A 22,292-nucleotide genomic window follows, 5' to 3' on the forward strand; every position below is an offset into this window, starting at 1 on the left:
AATTGACTTTCTCTGCGTGACTTATTTCACTCAGCATAATCCCCTCCAGCTCCGTCCATGCTGAAGCAACAGCTGGGTACTCATCCTTTCTGATCAGAAACCAGCTGAGGTATTGGGGGCAGTGAGGGCAGGTGAGCCCGGTGGTGGATATTCAGGAGGACACGGATGGCAGGGAGCACTGGGTGTTACACGCAAACAGTGCAACTTCGAACACTGCAGCAGACACAGACGACGGACTGTGTGGTCACTAACCTACAACAAACTCATTCCTCCAATCTCCTGGCTCCTCCGGAATTTCGCCGTGAGCGCCCACACGAGAGCGCTCCAGGCACACGTCAAGCACCATCCCAAGCGCGCCAAATTCCGCAGCTCCCTTGGCCTGCGCCCCGCCTACCTCTGGACAGGGTCCAGCCATGCTCTCCGCCCCTCCGTCACAAGGGTCCCGTTTTCTCCCTGGTGCAATGCCTCGTTCCTCATTGTGGCCGAGGCCCGGCGGGAGTGGACTTCGTGGTCCACGTCTCCGCCAGCAGCCGGGGCGCACGCAGCATCTCCAAACTCCTCCAGCCGCCCCCGCCTCTTTTCTGTTTGGCGGCCAAGTCTGCAGCCCTCTGCTCCAGCCTCTGTGGCGAATGTCACAGACCACAGAAGTCTCCACGAACGTGCGACGGGGGGTGGGGTGTCTGGCGGGGGCCTCCCCACCCACCCCCTGGGTGCAGACAGCCCCGTCTTGCTGTGCACCTTTCCCTGGTGTGAGCGCGCGGACAGAGAGACACACTCGGAGCTCCCTGGACTCTCTCCTGAGGGCACTGTTCTAACCAAATCTGGACCACGCTTACAACCTCATTCTGTCCTAAATGCTTCCTTAGACACCCCGTTTCCAGTACAGCCGGGCTGGGGTCTGAGGCCTCAACTTACGACTCTGGGGAAAGAACATAAGCATGCAGTCCCATAACATTAATAAAGCCACAAACATTTATCGTGAGTATTCCCAGAGTGTGTAAAGTCCTAGCGACCCTCGATAAGAAGCAGAGAAAAGACACCAAGAACCCGCATCAGTAATGAAATATGGGACATCAGTACAAATCCCACAGGTTTTATGGTGTCAACCTAGATAAAAGAGGTAAACCGAGGCAAGCTGGATTACGAAAGATAGAGTGCATCTGGGAACAGCAGAGACTTGTACTTTGGGACGTGGAAACTCGCACACGATCTAAGGGCGAGTCTGCTGAGGGTTTGGGGTTGACTGTGTCTGGGGAAGAGAACAAAAAGGAGGGAGTTCAGCCTGAGACCAAGCGGACACTTCCTGGCTTGAGTCTGGGAGAAGCTCTTGGTGGATGACCCATGGTCAGGGAATGGGTTTCCCTTTTCTCTAAAACCAGGCATTTACAGGAAATCAGTGTCTCTGACCTTGAGTATCATCGGCTACGGACATGTGCATGAGACTCTGCATGCGTGCCTTCTGGTCCCCTTCCGGACGGAGTCCTTTCAGGAGAGATGTGAGCGGACCTTAGAAGACCTTCATCCAATGTGGATAAAATGGACCAGGACCCCAGAAACAGTTCTAAAACCAGCTCGTGAATAAGTAGAAAACCTGAATCACCTTTTGAGCTCTTTAATAAAGTACCTCTGAAAATGAAACTCGTCCCACAAAACTAACTCCAGGTCCCACAAATCACACGGTTCATAGAACAGACACATTCCCAAACATTTTCACGGGCTCGCGTGAACGCCCAACAAGAATACTGAAAGAGAGAGACATTGCACTTCCCTCTCCCACATAGAATGAGAAATAAGATAACTTTTAAAAGGGGGGGAAATGGGGTGCCTGGGGGGCTCAGGCTGCTGAGGTCTGACTCTTGCTTTCAGCTCAGGTCATGACCTCGGGGTCAAACATCCAGCCCCAAGTCCAGCTCAGGCTGGGCTGGGTGTGGAGTCGGCTTGGGATTCTCTCTCTCTCCCTCTCCGTCTGCCCTCCCCCACACCTCGTACGCATTCTCTCTCTCTCTCCAGAAAAGGAAAACATAAAAAATAAAAGTAAAAAATGGGGGGGAATATCTGATTACCACATTACTGCTCAATTCACATAGGCAATGGTTGGTAGAAAAATATTTTACTAAAGATCAACTTTTCCCCAACAAATCAGGACTTTCATCTACCCATTGTCCCCTACAGCGTGCAGGAAGGACCCAAAATCGGGAGGAGAACTCGGAGCCAGAAACAAGGGGCACGGAGGAGCCAGGAGGAACTCACACAGATATTCCCAAGAAGTGAGGGTATGGACAGAGTCACAGGAAAACAGAGAAGTCCTTGGAGGCTGAGACAGAAAGAGAGCCCACGCTCCAGGGCCAAGAGAGGGGTTGTGTTCCCTTCCCTCTGTGCCGGTATCTCTCCTCTGGGCTCATTGTCACCATGACCTTGACCTGAGCCATTCAAAGACGTCACAAGAGTGTCTGTGCTGACATGAGCTCCCCAGCACAGCAACAACCCACATCCCCTACAGCAGCTCTGGGTCTGGGGACCTGTCCATGCTGAGGACCCAAGGGTGTGATGGAGATAAAGGAGACCCATGGGGGAGGCTCTGGGAGGGAAGGACCTGCCCTGGTCTCCTCACCCGGATGGGCCATCTTAGGAAGCCTCGGGGTACCCCCACTCTACCGTCATGAACACCAGAGCCAGGCTGGGCGTGGGGAGGGGCTGTTCCCCTTCCTGGGGACTGCTGAGGTGACAATACTGTGACAGGCAGGACTGGCCTCCGTGTGGCCACCCCCTGTGTGTGTCTGTCTTGTGGTCACAGTGGTCCCTCCATCTGCACAGGTGGAACCAGAGAGAGGAGACGCCATGACCCCCATCCTCATAGCCCTGCTCTGTCTCTGTGAGATCTGAGGAGGGGAGGGGACAACCTAGTCTGGAAGGGACCCACCCCACAGACAGGCCCTGGTCTGTAGGAGACCCCAGGCTCAGGAGGCTCAAGGGGAGGAGGGGATCTGCTAGGATTCAGGGCAAACCTCTCAGAGGGACTCTCTTCCAGGTCTGAGTGTGTGACCCAGGACCAGAGTGCAGGAAGATGAGTCTGTCCCTAGGGGTCCCAGTCCCACCTCCTCACTGGGGACAGGGGTCACCCACCAGGCAGCAGGGGATGGAAAACAGAAGTTCTGGGCTGACCGAGGGGAATGTCTGTGGATTTGGGGCTGAGCTGGGACCAGAGGGTGAGGAAGGTCTGTGTCCCAGCCTCTGTTTCCTTCCAGGGACCCTCCCAAACCCAACATCTGGGCTGAGACAGGCTCTGTAATGCCTTGGGGGACACATGTGACCATCTGGTGTCGGTGAGGCCGGAGGCCCAGGAGTACCACCTGCATAAAGAGGGAAAGTTAGTGACCTAGGACACACGGAAGATACTGGAGCCCGGGGACAAGGCCAACTTCTCCATCACACACATGACAGATGTATATGCAGGAAGACACCGCTGTGACTATCCCAGTCCCACCAGCTGGTCAGAGCTCAGTGACCCCCTGGAGCTGGTGGTGGTGACAGGTGGGAGCCCACTCAGGGTCCCAGCCCCAGGCTCTGCCCTCAGGAAGGGGGTGGGCTCTCAGGGGTCTCCCTCTCACAGCCCTGCCTGGGGACAATGTGGGGGTCTGATCCGCATTTAACACCACCCCCTCCTCCTCTCTTAGGATTGCTGGACAAACCGCGGCTCTCAGCCCAGCCCAGCCCTGTTGTTACCTCAGGAGGGAATGTGACCCTCCAGTGTGCCTCACCAAAGGGATCCCACAAGTTTGTCCTGATGAAGGAAGGAGAAGGCCAGCCCTCCTCGACCTTGGACTCCTAGCCAGCCCCTGTGGGGGAACCCAGGCCCTGTTCCCTGTGGGCCCTGTGACCCCCGGTCTCAGGTGGACGACAGATGCTACGGCTATTACAGCAACACCCCCCAGGTGTGGTCCTAGTCCAGTGACCCCCTGGGCCTGCTGTCTCAGGTGAGGAGCCCAATCCTGTCCCTTCTGTGTCCTGATGATCTACTCAGGGCTCTATTACCTGGGCTGGGATGGGAGGGAGGGGCTCCAAGGAGCATCACTCAAAGGGAGATCTGCCCCTCAGCTCAAAGGAGGCCAACAGAGGCCCTGCACCCCTGCTCACCTTTTGTCCCTCTGCTGGGAATAAAGGTGCCCGATGGGCAGCCGGAAGGTCTTGGGGAGTCGACGGGGCAGGTACAGGAGAAGTCTAGTGAGACGAGGACTCCTGGGTCAGCGCCAAACCCCCACCCACAGGACCGCTCAACATCAGGGCGTCCCTGCGGTCTGTTTGCTCAGAAGGAGCACACACCACCGCACGTCCGTTCTGAGAGCCCCTCAGAGGATCTACTGCCCCTTAAAATACTCAGGAACGGTCTTGTGTTTCAGAGGGGCTGAGAGCCCAGCAGAGACACCTGGGGCCACATGACTCTGAGGCTGGGCCACAGGGAACAGAGCGGGAGCGGAGACAGGGTCTCTGGGAGAAGCTCCAGAGTCCACCCAGCTACTGTCCAGGATCCTCTAGAGACCCAGCCCCGACTGCCACCCCCTCCCCAGGCCCCGGGGCCATAGCTGCTGAGTCACGGGCTTCTGTGCAGTCTCTCAGGAGGGGGCTGGGAGTCAGGTGAGTCATGGCAGGGCCGTCATGGGGCCCACAGAGGACAGCTGCATGGTCAGGGCAGAGGGAGAGGCTGGGGGCCCGGCCAGAGAGCAGCAGCCAGGGTAGGGAGCTCAGGAGCCCACCTCCTTCTCTCCCAGTCTTTGGACTGTGAGGTATGGGGGGGCTCACCGGAGGGGGGCGTTCTCAGTGCTCCCTGAGATGGTGATCTGGGCCAGGTCCCTGCTCCTGGGTGACGAGTCCCTGCTGTCCCTGTCCCCTCTGGGCAGAAAAGGTCAGCTCAGTGCCCTGTGAACAGGGAAGTCTGAGACAGGATGCCTTAAGGGTTCGCAAGGGGTGAGGCAAGTCCACCCAGGAGGGCGTGGGAATAGGCGGGACCTCCTGCCCCCGGGAGCCCGATCCCTGAAGTCTCTGGCAGGACTGAGGACGGAGGGTCGGGAGGCAGGGACCTAGATGCCAGGACGCTGAGATGCCACCCGCTGACTTCCCGGGGTCTCCGGCTCAGAAGCCCGGCGCTGGCTACCAGCCAGGGGCAGGGGTGAGGTAGCGTTGCGCAAGAGGCAGGCCAAGGGCGTCCTGGGGCGGGGTCTGCAGGACTTCCCCGCTCCTGGGAGGCGGAGCTTCTGAGAAAGGCGCCCCCTCCTCAAAGGGGGCAAGGGGCTGCTGCAGTGATCCCATTTCTGACCTGCACCGCGCTGCCTCTGCCAGGAACTGGGATCTGGGAAGGGCTGGGAAGCCGAGGGGGATGGGGCGCGGGAGATTGTGTTCCTCAGGCCCGGGTCTCAGCAGAGCAGGAGGAAGACCGCAGAGATTAGAAAATACCCCCATTGATTGAGCGTCTCAGACCCTCCTCATTCCACACGAAACTGTGCGTTTTCTCCTAAAAACCACCTGCCCCTCGTCAGCGCACCGCAACGCCTAGGCCCCCAGCCCGGTTTGGAGAACGTGTGGGAGAGAGGAGAGAGAGGGGCGGGTGTGCCGCCCTCGGGGTCCAGGCCTGACCCGGCGCCCAGGGAGGATGCGGGGACTCTGGGACAGTTGCAGAGGACACACAGACGCCCCCTTCTCAGCTCTTCTTTCCCATTTCCAAGAGACCCGAGTATGCAGCCCCTCCCCCACACCGAGGAGCCGCCGAGCGCTCTCACCCCGGGCCTGGAGCGGCTCCGACCGTTTTCTGAGGGCGCAGGTGGAGCTCATTCCAGACGCTGTCCTAGAGAGAAGGCTGCCCTCCTGTGGGCACCTCTCTACCGCCCCCTGCGCTCACCTGGGGGCCTGCATGCCCCTGGGTGCTCACCTGAGACCCAGGTGGGTTCCCCAGAGATGCTGCACCGCGTGTCCCTGTGCGATTCGTGTTCACGCTGCATTACGTGTGGACACCTGCCCAGTGTCCCTGTGCCTGCTTCTCGGAACTTCTAAAGGGATCCTTGCAGATATAAATTCCAAATTTACGTAATGAGGATTTATGACTGAAGAAATTCTCCCATTTCATCGGGATTAGATGAAATGTATACATTTATTACAGAGAGCAATTTATGATGATAAAGTCTTGGTTTTTTTTTTTAACAAAACATGCTCAGAAGCAAGCTTTATAAATGACGCAGGTGAATGCCGAAGTTTTTGTCATCAAATTTCTACATGCAAATCTTAAAAATTGTTCAATTTTTATTCATTTGTAAGTATGATTTTTATTTCTTTATACTTTTTTACTTTATTTTAGTTTTTTTTATTAACATATAATTTGTTATTTGCTTTGGGGTACAGGTCTGTGAATCACCAATCTTATACAGTTCACAGCACTCACCATAGCACATACCCTTCCCAATGTCTATAACCCAGCCACCCTATCCCTCCCACCCCCCAGCAAATCTCAGTTTGTTACTTGAGATTAAGAGTCTCTTATGGTTTGTCTCCCTCCCCTGTCCCATCTTATTTTTCCCTTCCCTACACCCAATGACCCCCTGCCCTGCCTCTCAAATTCCTCATATCAGAGAGATCATATGATAATTGTTTTTCTCTGATTGACTTATTTTACTTGGCATAATACACTCTAGGTCCATCCACGTCATTGCAAATGGCAATATTTGGGGATGGTTGATGGCTGCATAGTATTCCATTGTATATATATACCACATCTTCTTTATCGGTTCATCTTTTGATGGACACCTAGGTTCTTTCCATAGTTTGGCTATTGTGGACATTGCTGCTATAAACATTCGGGTGCACGTGCCCCTTCAGATCACTACATTTGTATCTTTAGGGTAAATACCCAGTAGTGCAATTGCTGGGTTGTGGGGTAGCTCTGTTTTCAACTTTTTGAGGAACCTCTGTGCTGTTTCCAGAGTGGCTGCACCAGCTTGCATTCCCACCAACAGTGTAGGAGGGTTCCCCTTTCTCCACATCCTCGCCAACATCTGTCATTTCCTGACTTGTTAATTTAAGCCATTCTGACGGGTGTGAGGTGGTATCTTATTGTGGTTTTGATTTGTATTTCCCTGCTGCACGTGATGTGGAGCACTTTTCATGTGTCTGTTGGCCATCTGGGTGTCTTCTTTGCCAAAATATCTGTTCATATCTTCTGCCCATTTCTGGATTGGATTCGTTGTTCTATGGGTGTTGAGTTTGATAAGTTCTTTATAGATTTTGGATATTAGCCCTTTATCTGATATGCCGTTTGCAAATATCTTCTCCCATTCTGTCAACTGTCTTTTGGTTTTGTTGACTGTTTCCTTTGCTGTGCAAAAGCTTTTGGTATGATGAAGTCCCAATAGTTCATTTTTGCCCTTGCTTCCCTTGCTTTTGGTGATGTTTCTAGGAAGAAGTTTGCAGCTGAGTTTCAAAAGGTTGCTACCTGTGTTCTTTTCAAGGATTTTGATGGATTTCTGTCTCACATTGAGGTCTTTCATCCATTTGTTGGGGCCGATTCCACGTTAAAACCTGTTAAACCCCTAGGGCCTACCTGGCCCTGCTTAGCCAGAGTGATTCCATGTTGCCTAGATAGCCATTTTGTTGCCTGGGTAGCCATTTTGTTGTTGCCATGTTGCCTAGATAGCCATTTTGTTGTTTAATAAATGCCTCAGCAGTTACTGATACCGGATCCGGGTAACCGTTACTAAAACACATACGTAAAACAAGGCCATTTTGTTGCTTAATAAACACCTCAGCAGTTACTAGTATCAGTTCCAGGTAACCGTTACTAAAACACACAGGTAGAAGACGTCCAATCAGCCAAAGCCACATATGTAGATGTCTGCGATTGTGCCCTACAAAAACTAGTCTGCAAGACCAAGGGGGTCGCTCTCTTCGGAGGCGGCCCTGGCTGGTCAGTCTGACTTCTAATGCTTGGCATAGAATAAGGCTTTGTATAACTTTGTCTCAGTCTCGTTCCTTTGATAACGGACCCAACACATTTTAAGTCTATTTTTGTGTGTGGTATAAATAAATGGTTCAGTTTCATTTTTCTGTATGTGGCTGTCCAATCTTCCCAACACCATTTGTTGAAGAGACTGTCTTTTTTCCATTGGACATTCTTTCCTGCTTTGTCGAAGATTAGTTAACCATAGAGTTGAGGGTCCATTTCTGGGCTCTCTATTCTGTTCCATTGATGTACGTGTCTGTTTTGGTGCCAGTACCATACCGTCCTGATGATTACCCCATGGATGATTAGAGCTTGAAGTCTGGAATTGTGATGCTGCCAACTTTGGTTTTCTTTTTCAACATTCCTCTGGCTACTCGGGGTCCTTTCTGGTTCCATATAAATTTTAGGATTATTTGATCCATTTCTTTGAAAAAAAAATGATAGCTTTGATAGGGATTGCATTAAACGTATAGATTATTTTAAGTAGCATAGACATTTTCACAATAGTTCTTCCAATGCGTGAGCATGGAATGTTTTTCCATTTTTTGCATCTACCTCAGTTTCTTTCCTGAGTCCTTTATAGTGTTCTTAGTATAGATTCTTTGCCTCTTTGGTTAGATTTATTCCTAGGTATCTTATGGTTTGGCTGCAATTATAAATGTAATCAACTCCTTAATTTCTCTTTCTTCTGTCTTGCCTTTGGTGTATAGAAATGCAACTGATTTCTCTGCATTGATTTTAGATCCTGACACTTGACTGAATTCATGTGAGTTCTAGCAGTTTTAGAGTGGAGTCTTTTGGGTTTTCTACATAAAATATCATATCATCTCCAAAGAGTGAGAGTTTGACTTCTTCTTTGCCAATTTGGATGCCTTTTATTTCTTTTTGTTGCCTGATTGCTGAGGCTAGGACTTCTACCACTATGTTGAATAGCAGTGGTGACAGTGGACAGCCCCGCTGTGTTCCTGACCTTAGGGGAAAAGCTCTCAGTTTTTTCCCATTGAGATTGATAATCTCTGTGGGTTTTCATAGGTGGCTTTGATGATATTGAGGTATGTACCCTCTATCCCTACACTGGGAAGAGTTTTGATCAAGAAAGGATGCTGTACTTTGTCAAATACTTTTTCAGCATCTATTGAGAGTATCATATGGTTCTTGTTCTTTCTTTTATTAATGTATTGTATCACCTTGATTAATTTGCAGATGTTGAACCAACTGTACAGCCCAGGAATAAATCCCACTTGGTCATGGTGAATAATCCTTCTTGTGTACTGATGGATCCTACTGGCTAGTATTTTGGTGAGAATTTTTGCATTCATGTTCATCAAGGATAGTGGTCTGTAATTCTCCTTTTTGATGGGATCTTTGTCTGGTTTGGGGATCAAGGTAATGTTGGCCTCATTGATGAGTTTGGAAGTTTTCCTTCCATTTCTATTTTTTGGAATACTTTCAGGGAATAGGTATTAATTTTTCTTTAAATGTTTGGTAGAATTCCTCTGGGAAGCCATCTGGCCCTGGGCTCTTGTTTGTTGGGAGATTTCTTGGTTATAGGTTGCTGGTTATAGATGTGTTTTGGTTTCCTATTTCTTCCGGGTTCAGTTGTGGTAATTTATATGTCTCTAGGAATGCATCCATTTCTTCCAGATTGTCAAATTTGCTGGCATATAGGTGCTAGTAATATGTTCTTATAATTGTTTGTATTTCTTTGGTGTTGGTGGTGATCTCTCCTCTTTCATTAATGATTTTATTAATTTGGGTCCTCTCTCTTTTCTTTTGGATAAGTCTGGTCAGGGGGTTATCAATCTTATTAATTCTTTCAAGGAACCAGCTCCTTGATTTTTTGATTGGCTCTAGTGTTCTTTTGGTTTCTATTTCATTGATTTCTGCTCTGATCTTTATTATTTCTCTTCTCCTGCTGGGTTTAGGCTCTCTTTGCTGTTCTGTCCCCAGCTCCTTTAGGTGTCGGGTTAGGTTGTGTACTTGAGACCTTTCTTGTTTCTTGAGAAAGGCTTGTATTGCTATATACTTTCTTCTCAGGACCACCTTTGCTGTGTCCCAAAGATTTTGAACAGTTGTGTTTTCATTTTCATTTCTTCCATGAATTTTTTTAATTCTTCCTTAATTTCCTGGTTGACCCTTTGATTCTTTAGTAGGATGCTCTTTAGCCTCCATGTATTGGGGTCTGAAAATATGCAGGGAATGATCCCAATCTTTTGGTACTGGTTGAGACCCAATTTGTGACCCAGGATGTGATCTATTCTGGAGAATGTTCCATGTGCACTACAGAAGAATGTGTATTCTGTTGCTTTGAGATGGAATGTTCTGAATATATCTGTGATGTCCATCTGGTCCAGTGTGTCATTTGAAGTCTTTATTTCCTTGTTGATCTTTTGATTAGATGATCTGTCCATTTCAGTGAGGGGAGCGTTAAAGTCCCTTACTATTATTGTATTATTGTTGTTGTGTTTCTTTGATTTTGTCAAAATTGGTTTATATAATTGACTGCACTTATATTAGGGGCATAGATATTTAAAATTAATAGATCTTCTTGTTGGACAGCCCTTTAAGTATGATACAGTGTCCTTCCTCATCTCTTATTGTAGTCTTCTGCTTAAAAATCTAATTTATCTGATAGAAGGATTGTCACCCCAGCTTTCTTTTGATGTCCATTAGCGTGGTAAATTGTTTACCACACCCTCACTTTAAATCTGGCGGTGTCTTTGGGTCTAAACTGAGTTTCTTACAGACAGCATATCAAGGGCCTTTTTTTTTAATCCATTCTGATACCCTGTGTCTTTTGATTGGGGCATTTAGCCCATTTACATTCAAGGTAACTATTGAAAGATATGAATTTTGCCATTGTTTTGCCTGTAAGGTGACTGTTACTGTATATTGTCTCTGTTCCTTTCTGGTCTGTTACTTTTGCTTAGAGGACCCCTTTCAATATTTCCTGTAGGGCTGGTTTGGTGTTTGCAAATTCTTTTAGTTTTTGTTTGTCCTGGAAGCTTTTTATCTCTTCTCCTATTTTCAATGACAACCTAGCCTGATATAGTATTCTTGGCTGCATTTTTTCTCGTATACTGCTCTAATTATATCATACCAGTCCTCTCTGACCTGTCAGGTCTCTGTGGGTAGATGTGCTGCCAATCTAATATTTCTATCATTGTATGTTACAGAACTCTTGTCCAGAGCTGCTTTCAGGATTTTCTCTTTGTCACTGAGACTTGTAAGTTTTACTATTAGATGATCGGTTGTGGACCTATTTTTATTGATTTTGAGGGGGTTCTCTGTGCCTTTTGGATTTTGATGCTTGTTCCCTTTGCCAAATTAGGGAAATTCTCTGCTATAATTTGCTCCAATATACCTTCTGCCCTTCTGTCTCTGTCTTCTTCTTTGATCCCAATTATTCTAATATTGTTTCATCTTATGGTATCACTTATCTTTCACATTCTCCCCTCATGGTCCAGTAGTTATCTCTCTTTTTCTCAGCTTCTTTACTCTCTGTCATTTGGTCTTCCATATCTCTAATTCTCTCTTCTGCCTCATTTACCCTACCAGTAAGAGCCTCCATTTTTTATTGCACCTCATTAATAGCTTTTTTTATTGCAACTTGGTTAGATTTTAGTTCTTTTATTTCTCCAGAAAGAGATTTTATTTCTCCAGAAGGGAATTCTCTAGTATCTTCCATGCTTTTTTCAAGCAGCTAGCACCTCGATAATCATCATTCTGAACTCTACTTCTAATATCTTACTAATGTCCGTATTGATCAGGTCCCTAGCCATTGGTACTGCCTCTTGTTCTTTTTTTTTTTTTAAGATTTTATTTATTTGTTTGATAGAGACAGAGATCACAAGTAGACAGAGAGGCAGGCAGAGAGAGAGGGGAGGCAGTCTCCCTGCTGAGCAGAGAGCCTGACACGGGGCTTGATCCCAGGATGCTGAGATCATGACCTGAGCCAAAGGCAGAGGCTTAACCCACTGAGCCACCCAGGCACCCTGTTCTTTCTTTCCTTTTTTTTTTTTTTTTTTGAGATGAGTGTTTCCAGCTTGTCATTTTATCCAGATAAGAATAGATGAATGAGAGAACAAAATACTAAAAGGGTAGCAATCAGCCCAGAAAATATACACTAACCAAATCATAAGACACTCAAAACCCAGGGGGAGAGGAAAGGAGGAGGAAAGAATATATGTGTGTATGTGTGTGTAGACTAGTGAATAGAACAGAGCCACACACTTGATTTTGGGTGTATTTTGGTCTGTAAGAAGAAACTGCTTCCCAAAGCTCACCCGGCCTGTGACTGAGCATTTCTGTCTCTGGCGTGTAGCGTCCTTGGAGTCTCCAAACCAGCCATTTCCTGCTATATGCCCCCATGCCGCTCCTCCCAGAGGAAGGAGGGGTCTCCCTGGATCTGCCACTTGTGGGGTCCCTGCTTGAAGATAACGGTGTAAGGTAACCCCAAGCTGAGAGCCCCTCCCCTCTTCCAGGAAGCCACCAGCTTCCCTGCTCCCATACCTGGGGGCTCTGCCACACTCAGACACCACAGGTTTTTCTGTGACCCTGCGGGTCCTGACCCACACTGTCCCTGCAAGGGCTCCACCCACCCCCACACTCCATTTAGCCTCTGGAGCAACGTCCCTCAGTGTAGCCGACTTCTACAAGTTCAGATTTTGTGCTCTGCTGCTCCACTGCTTGTTGGGAGCCAGCCCTGCCCCCCACCCACCCACCCACCGCAGTCTATCTTCCTGTTGCCTCAGATTCACTTCCTGGCACATCCTACCTTCCCAAAAATGGTCACTTTTCTATTCCTAGAATTGATGCTCTTCTTCTCTTCGATCTCCTGTTAAGTTTGTAGGTGTTCAGAAGGTTCGATAGCTATCTAGCTGGACTCCTGGGACCCAATATTTAGATCTCCTACTCCTCCACCATCTTGCTCCTCCCCTATTTCCTTATACTTTCTAAATAATAGCTAAGTATATATAACAGTAATATTGGTTTGGTTATATTAATTTTATATTCTATTAACAGTACAGATACACCACCTTTTGGTGCTTTACAATTGATCTCCTTTGATTTACTGATGATCATTGTATCAATCTCAAAAAAAAAAAATGAAACTTACCTCTTTATTTCCAGATTGTGTACTGGTGTTATTTGCAGCAAATGCCTTATGATAATGACGACAAAGTAAGATGTTAACATGAATCTAAGTGTTGCTTTAAGAAAACATCTTAATTGATAGCCCAAATTATTTAATTATTGTACGTCAAACACATGCTAAAAATCTGTATTTTTATGTATATAGCAATACTGACCTGTCTATTTCAGGTCATTTTTCTGTTATATTCAGGTTTTATTAGGAAAAAGAATTATGCTTTTCTTAATACAAATTAGGAATAGAACTTTCCAAAGGCTTATACATTTCCTGATTTATTCTTCAAATTTTTTAGCCCTAATGAGATACATTTAAAAGACTTCTTGGTATTAAACATTTGGATATTAACCGACCAAATGATGTCTATTCTTCATTCATACTTTCTGAATTGTATAAGCTTATTTGAAATTTTCATGGAGAGATTAATAATTAGAACTCATCTACACTTTTTATTTTTGTTTTTTTATGTGAAAACAGCTTAAAATAGGTTTACAGGATTATCTAATTTTGTGTTCACCAGTTTTATAACAACACTGATTTTCTCTGTTCCTTAAGGGTTTGAGGTGAGAGGGGTTGTCTTTGAAGATAAAAATCAAATGACTGGCGTTCTTCCTTGAAATCTTTTGGCAGTTCCTGGAGTTCTTTGTGACTCAAAGACAGAGATAGAGAAAGATGAGGAGGAGGAGGACAGTGATATGATGATGATGGTAGTGATGATCGGGATGGTCATGGTGATAAGGGTGGTGGTGGTGGTGGTGATGATAAGGATGGGGATGGTGATGAGGATGGTGGTGGTGATGTGGATGGTGGTAGTGATGGTGGTGATGGGGATGGTAATGGTGGTGGTGATGATAATGGTGATGGTGATGGCGATGATAAGGATGGTGGTGGTAATGATGGTGGTGGTGGTGGAGATGGTGATGATGGTGGTGGTAATGATGGTGATGGTGATGATGATGATGATGATGGTGATGGTGATTATGGTGATGGTGGTGACGGTGATGGTGATACCCTACCTAGGATAGTTCAAATATCTAACACACTTACATGGTATGTATTGAATTCTCTCACTGTCTCTCAATATATTCATATCTATATTCATATATATTAATTCATATATACATAAATATGAATATGCATCTTCAATATATTTATGGCCAATCTCTCATCCATGAACACTGGGTCCTGAATTGCTGAAAAAAGCAAGTTCCCCTATCTACGAGAGGTAGCTTACGTGCTCAGAATGAACACAAAAATTGAATAGCTCAAGTATTTCTACATTGAGAGACGATTTTACATACTGAATTTCTGAGCTAGGGGACACAGGAAGACTCTGCTCCAATGGGACTCAGAAGCAAAGGCTCAATTCATAAAACACAAGGAGACCGAAAGAATCCAAGGAGAACAGAGACAATCCTTCGATAGCAGAGAAAGTGTTCATTAGGGGCTCCATATTAGTTATATCACGAGAAATGGGGCAGGTACAAGAACACAGAGCCCAGGGGACAAGTTTGAGTCCCATCAGCACCTCATTTCCCCCCATACTTTTATGGTTCTCAGAAGTGGCTGATACTATCAGCCCGTCACAAAAGAAGGCAGACACCAACACTGGGGATTAATGGATGGTATGGGGATGGCATGGATGGTTAAGTGCTGTCAAGGGGAGGTAGGTGCCCTGGGTGGACATCTAGGAACCTGGGTGATTTTCATCAGCTGTGACCTTGGTGACCTCTCTACCTTAATTCATAGCCTCCCATCCCCCCAGATTACACAGTAGAGACTCTCTTCTGCATGGGCATGGCAGCTATGATCCTAGTGGTCCTTGGGATTCTCATCTTTCAGGCTTGGTACAGTGAGAGAAGAGTGCAAGATGCGGCCAGGAGGCAAACACAAGAGAGAACAATGCAACGATCAGAATAGCAGGGACTGGGAAGTACATGTGTGCCCAGAAGCTTCTGGAAGAGCATGTGAGGTATGTGCCTTGTGAACTGTCTGCAGGTCACTGTGAGGAGGGAGAGGAATCATGGCTCCCAGTGCAGGGACAATGCATGCCCTCTTCTGCCATTAAACTATGGACTCCCCTTCCCAACCACTGGTGAGTTGTCTTCACTGGCTCTCATCTTCCCCCAACCAGATTACACCTGCATGGCAGACTTCAGTCCACATCTCCATACCCTGCCATGCTCTGGTTCCAGTTCCAATGAACACATTTTCTCATTTTCCTCCCTTGCAATCACCATAGACCTGGAGGCACATGAAAGGGTCTCCATCTTTTCAGTTCAATAATGCAGGCTGTTTGAATGAATCACAAATTGGCATCAAAAGATGCAGCCTGAAAGGGATAAATCCAGGAGATGCCCCTACACCCTCCACGCATCCTTCACGACCACCAGATGGCCTGTCTGTGCTGCCTCCGAGAAATCCAGTGTGCAAAATGCTGGCTCATGGCGTTGGCCAGTATCTCTGGTGTAGCTTGTGAGAATTGACCGGAAAACCCCCGGCGAACTCGATTCCAGCACGGCATGTCTGCAGGGCCGCCCCCTGGGCCTGGCCCAGGATCTTGAGTTGTCCTGACTTGAACCCTGCCAGAAAGCCCTCCGTGAGTCAGGCACAGGCGAGGCCAATGCCTCCTGCTACTCAGCCTCCAGGGGTAACCTCCCTGGCGCTGGAAGATGGGGCCTGCCATGCCCCTAGGTCCGGGCCCTAACCCTTGCCTGGTTTTTCAGTCTTCCTTCCAGGGTCTTGTCCCTCCAGCCCTCCAACTGGGGATCCCTGAGTCCCGCGCCACAAGTCCACCTGCCACCCAGGTGGAAACGGTGACTTTTGGAGCTGCAGACAAGCCTCGGAGTGAGAGAAACTTTCATGCCCCCACTGAGGCCATCCCCAACCGTCGGGGATACAGCGGCCCAAAAAGTCGGAGGCTGATGCCCAGCCACAACCCCTCCCTCAACTCTGCTCCGGGAAAGCTCACCTGTGCCAGGGCCCCTGGGTGGGCTGCATCGTCTCGGCGCGTTTTCCGGGTGGACGCGACATGCCCCAAGCAAGAAAGCGCTCTAGGCCACGGGGGACAGGGTGGTCCAAAGGACCACCTAATGCTGGCAAATTCTCACGAGCATTCTGCCCAAATCTATACCTCCTTTCATAGGCAACTTCGGGTCCCCACATGAGGTGCCCAATGGCAAGGAACGTGCAGAACTGATGTCATGAAACAGTTCAAGTCAACCTAGAACCCATTAATGCCACTCCGATAGCCCTAAAGTGCACCCAGGTTTCCTTGCACTTTATGTGGGATGATTACTTCTATTTTTCTTGGCCCAGTTTGGTCTGAGGGTCCAGGACTCCAGATGAGATGTGAATACTTACGGTGTGCTATCCGTCGTGGGAGGGCCACGAGCACACAGGCCCATGAAATTGAGAGATTCCACACCCTTAAACACTTGAACCCAGAAGCATGTGTGTCACCAAGAAATTCCACTTCTGGGCCTAAGTTGTAGTTCTGCAAGATACATACACCACATACACCCCATGCCTAGAGTGAACAAGAGGGTCCTGACAAATCTGTAAAGAGGGTAGATCTCGTGTTAAGCTCTCTTATTACCACAATGAAAAGCAGACATGAAGGAGAATTGCATCCATGTAACTGAGGAGACACTATTCCAGTGAGTTCATAGAAGGACTCACAAGGGACAAAAGGTGGTGGCAATCAAATATCCACCAGCTGACGATGGATTAACAAACATTAACTGTGTCCAGCTACTGATTTGCACAAAGCATGGAGACAGATTCTAGATGAGCTAATGCCTGGGGGACAAGAGGCCGTGCAGGGACAGGAATGACTCGGGTTTTGCTGGAGAGAAGGTAGTGCTGTCCCAGAAACAGAGAACGTGATAGAGAGAGTGTGTGAAGGAAACAAACACAAACCCAAGTACAGAGCCAAGTGGTGGTTCCCTTTGTGAGTCAGTTTAGTCTAGAAATATGTTTCCCAAGCTTCCCTGGGGTCACCCATATGAGGTGGCCCCAATGGCTCCTCCAGTCAAATAAACACAGGATGATGTCTCCACACAGGTCTTTCCCTGAGCCCTCCCTCCATGAACCCATCCACACCACAGTCAGGATCAGTGGAGACTGGAGAAGTCCTGTTGGAGCCACCCCATCAGCCTTCCCCTCTTGCTTCCTCTCCAGGCCCTGACTCCCTGAGGAACTGTCTTACTCTCATGGCTCCATACCTCCTCATCACTGCCCCTCCCCTGCACAAAACCTGCCCACCTGTCTCTACCTTAATCCAGTGACACCCATTCTCTACACCTGACCCTCCACGGGCTGACAACCAGGCTGAGCTACCCTCTCCAGCCCCAGCAGGGCCCTCTCCTCCCCACAAGCAAGCTCATCCCAGTTCACCACCTACCCTCTACACACACACACACACACACACACACACACACACACACACACACTCATAACCACGTGCTTGTCTTCCTGGGATGTGACAGCGGAGACAATCCCAACAGAGCAGACTCCTTCCAAACATCCTAGGTAATGAAAAGAAAAAAAAGAACCATTGCCAACTCTTCCTACCATCTGTGAATATATTTGTGTTCCTGGGATTCTGTGAGCAGCTTAGAATGCCAGTCAGCTCATCAGGCAGCCAGCCGACGAAGATGAGGGTGTCATCGCTGCTGGGTACCACAACCTCCTCCCGCAGAACACGGCCTCTGATCTGTTGTGATCTCCTCACAACAGCAATCTGTTCACACATTACCTTGCTGGCGATTTTCCTGCTCCTGAAGGTAAAATCCAGGAACACGTGTGGGGCAGTAAGCGCCTGTGTGGGAGCGGGTCCCTCACTCCCTAACGACGCAGTGCCAGGAGAGTTCAGCATCTTGGGCAAGGATGATACCACTCAGAACACTTGCTTTTGCCCCGTCTTGTGTTGGACTCTCCATCCCAGAGGGTCCCCACATGGGGCTCTCTATCCTCAGTTTCTCTCCTTCTCTTTGGTCTACCAAAACTATGGGCTGATTTCCCTTTGTCAAGGGTTTGTATGGTCTGCTGTCACTGTCACAGCCCCACGCATCCAGGGAAGGAACAAGACTGTCCCCTCACCAATGAGTCTCCAGTGCCTGGTACCATGACGGGATGTGGCCACTGCTCACTGCACACGGGCTGATTGCCAACGTGCTGGGAGGAAGGACGAAAACTTGCGTTGACAGAAGCTCAGGAAAGGGAAGTGTCTCAGCCCAGGACACCCAGCCTCTGTGTGAGACAGGGCAGAAGGGGAACTGAAATGGGGCTGATTCCCAGGCCCTGCCCTACCTCCCCCAGCCTCGAGGGCCAGAACCAGCTACTCTCTAGACCTGGGCTTGCTGGGGAGGAAGCAGACAGAGTGGGGTCTGGGGAGACAAGACTCAGTCTGTCTGAAAGGTCCCAGGACTCACTGCCCTCGGCTCACCCTTCAGGGAGAGCAGAGAGAGGCCCCGCGGGGGCTCTTCCCCTTCCTGTGAGGCCATCCCTCTAGGACGCGTGATGAGGAACACGGGGCCTGGGTTGTACCACACCCTGTGCATCTGTCTGTCCAGCTCACGCTGAGGACGTTATAAGCTGTCTGCACCGCTGAGGACCATGGGGGGCAGCGCCAGGACTCCGACCCTCACTGCTCTTCTCTGCCTCGGTGAGCTTTCTGGAAAAGAGGAGGGATGGGGTCGCCCCCCTCCTGTCCCCTGGTCCGGGTCCCTGGGAGACCTCAGGGCTGGGGAGGATCAGTAGGGACAGAACTTCTTGGGGGAGGCGTGTGCTCAGCCCCAGCTGTGACCCCAGCACCCAGGGGCCCAGACCAGGCTTGGAGCAGCTACGTGTGGGTGTGGGAGGCACTCACAGGAACTCTCTTCCAGGGCTGTGTTGGGGCCTGTGGGACCAGGCACAGATGCGTGAGTGTTCCCCAGATCTCCTGTCTCTACCAACCACCCCCTGAGCAGCTGAGGGGCAAGAGGGTCAGGGCTGATAGTGACTCATGTGGGAGGGGCCTTGGGGTGACAGGTGGGAAACTGAGAGGAGAAGGGCCCCCTTGCAACTCCCCATCTGATTCCTTTCCAGGGACCCTCCCCAAACCCTCCATCTGGGCTTATCCCAGCTCCATGGTCACCAAGGGGAGCCGTGTGACCATCTGGTGTCAGGCATCTCTGGAGGCCGACGTCTACTATCTGTATAAAGAAAGGGTCTCGGAGACCTTGGAGACCTCACAGGGTTCCAGCAACAAGGCCAGTTTCTCCATTACATACATGAGCTTACACGATGTAGGGCGATACCGGTGTGCATATCGGAGCGGGGAGAGCTGGTCACAGCTGAGTGAACTCCTGTCCCTGGTGATGATAGGTGAGAGCAGGAGATGGTCCCCTCCCCCTGGGCCCCTCCTCCAGGCAGAAGGGAATGGACTGTGGCTTCACGGGGACCCCTTGTTCACAGCCCACAGTACATGGGGTTCGTCGGGTCCGTGGGGTGATGGTCCTGTAACCAGCTCCCTCCTTCTCCCTCAGGACAGTATCCCACACCCTCCCTCTCAGCCAACCCAGGCCCTGTGGTGGCCTTGGGAGGGAACGTGTCCCTCTCCTGTAGCTCATCATGGCCACAGGGGTCATTCCATCTGCTGAAGGAGCGGGGGGCTGATGCGCCCCAACACCTGGAATGGAAGTTCCATCGTGAGAGGAGGCAGGGGCTCTTCCACATGGGCCCCGTGAACACCTCCCATGCGGGGACCTACAGATGTTACCTTTCTTCCAAGTCATACCCGGATTCGTGGTCACATCCCAGTGACCCTCTGCACCTTCAGGTCACAGGTGAGGGGGGCCCCTGCCTCACCCCATCTACCTCCTGGACCCAGATGACTGACCTAAGCTATATGCGCAGTGGAACCCTGAGGTTGATGGGGGCTGGGTGACACTGTTGTCCTGGGGCCAGAACCACAGGTGGGAGAACGTGGGAGGGGCCCATGAGAGCCTCACTGCAGGCTGTGGGCCATGCGGGGAGTGCGTCCCCAGTACCACTGTCCCCTGCTGTCCAGGTGTCTACAGGGCGCCCTCCCTCTTGGCCCAGCCGCGCTCCCTGGTGCAGTCTGGAGACCGTGTGACCCTCCAGTGTCGCTCAGAGACCGGCTTTGAGAGATTCGCTCTGACCAAGGACGAGGAGCTCAGAGCTCCCCAGAGTCTAGAAGGGCAACTCAGCCCCAACTTCCCCCTGGGCCCTGTGAGCCACACCCACGGGGGCCGGTACCGATGCTACTGTGGACACAAGATCTCCTCCACCTGGTCGGCCCCCAGTGCCCCTCTGGTTGTCCTGATCACAGGTGAGGAGCTCCCTGACCCATGTCCTGTCTGCTCAGGGCCTGGGACCACGGTTGTCCCTGGGTGATGGGGTCCAGAAAGAGGGCCAGGATCATAGGCTGAGGCAGGGATGTGGTCTAGAGACAGGGACTGAGAGAGGGACAGTGAGGGCCATGGAGATAAAGGACACCCACTCAGAGAGATGGGAGGTGCCGAGAGGGGGTCCCACACAGAGTCCCTGGAGAGAGGATGTGGCCCCCCAGCCCAGGGTCAAGGGCATGTAGAGAGGGAGTGGCTCTTTACATGTCACGACCTTCCTCTCCCCCAGGAATGTATGAGAAACCGTCCCTCTCGGCCGAGCCGGGGACGTCAGTGTCCTGGGGAGAGAACGTGACCCTGCAGTGTCACTCTGAGATCTGGTTTGATACCTTCCACCTGTCCAAGGAGGGGTCCGACCCTCCCCAGGTCCTTCATCTGCAGGACATAGCGATACCTTATCAGGTCAACTTCACCCTGAGTCCCGTGACCTCAGACCTCGAGGGGACCTACCGGTGCTACGGCTCACACAGCAACGTCCCCTACCTGTTGTCACAGCCCAGTGACCCCCTGGAGATCCTGGTTTCAGGTGAGGAGTCCACACCCATGTCCATTGAGGGCTCTGATGCTTGAGTCACAGTCCGGTCCCTGGAGAGCTCTGGGCTGGGAGGGGAAGGAGGGAACAACAAGGAGCTCAGCCACTGTGTTATCCCTCTCTGGGGGGATGAAAAGATGGAGAGTGCCGTGCTCTCTCCATGTTTTACCCCAACCAGAGGGACAGAGGCAGGACTAGCTAACTGCAAGGAGGAGACAAAAGAGTATAAAAGACAAGCTGTGACAAGGAGCAGTAGGGCTGAGTAGGACAGAAGACCCAGCACAGCCCCTCAGCACCCCCTTCTTTTGGAGTCTACACTCCCACACCCCACAGACAATCTTCATGTCTGCTGGGAATGGAGCCCTCTTAGCCTAGAGCATACACAACCTCTCCAGTCCGGGGCTGAACTAAGTTGATCCTCTGCACTTCATATATACAGAGGGGTTGTTCCCACTGGACCTGGAGATGGGGGTTGGGGGGATTTGAAGAGAGTCGCCTCGTGTCTCCAGCAATATTGAGATCGTGGGGGCGCACTGTGTGTTAGTGGGAGAGGAAAAGCCTGAGGAAGCCCAGGTCAGGTGCAGAGAAGAGCTGGCTATCTCTGTGCTGGGTGCTGCTATGTAGAAAGTCAGACTATCATGGCACCTGTGGAACCAGGCCCACCATAGGTAGAGCACAGTAAAGGGTGACTCTCATCTTCATTTCAGGAGGCTGGGGAGTCCCTGGAAGTCGCAGCTCGAGCTGAGCTGGACCGGCCACTCCTGACTGAGACACTGACAAAACTCCATTCATATCTGAGACTTTGTTCTCCCAGTTACCAAAGGTTGAATCCTATCCTGGATTTCAAAAGACTAAACCAGATTGGAAATTTGGTACCAGTGAGTTCTCTGGAAGATGTTTCAGGAATTCCTCTTTCTTGGGACTTCTGTGCTCTGAACGTGCCCTTTCTGCATCAGTAACTTTTGTATGATGTGAAAAGAAAGAGAGAGAGGTTAGATTTCTGCCCAATTTCCAATAGCACAAATGTGTCACCTGGATCAGGCCATCCTCCAAAACATCTTCCATAAGAATCCAAGTCTAGCGTTCCCTCCCCAGTCCTAGAGTTACCTGGTATTCCTTGATATTCCAAGACCGATCTCTGTGTGTTCATCCATGTGCCCATCTTCTATCTTTGATCAGGTGGTTTGTTGTGGTCTTTTCTGCCTGTTTCTCATC

The 22,292-nt window shown here is 50.0% G+C and overlaps 1 pseudogene; it reads left to right on the forward strand.

Annotated features, from left to right (window-relative positions):
* Positions 1-1,430: 1,430 nt before the first annotated feature.
* Positions 1,431-22,292, forward strand: part of LOC116861871 — a 44,576-nt pseudogene continuing 23,714 nt past the window's right edge.

The sequence above is a fragment of the Lontra canadensis genome, unplaced genomic scaffold (assembly GCF_010015895.1).
Source record: "Lontra canadensis isolate GAN:19392208 unplaced genomic scaffold, GSC_riverotter_1.0 scaffold206, whole genome shotgun sequence".
In the NCBI taxonomy this organism is placed as follows: domain Eukaryota; kingdom Metazoa; phylum Chordata; class Mammalia; order Carnivora; family Mustelidae; genus Lontra; species Lontra canadensis.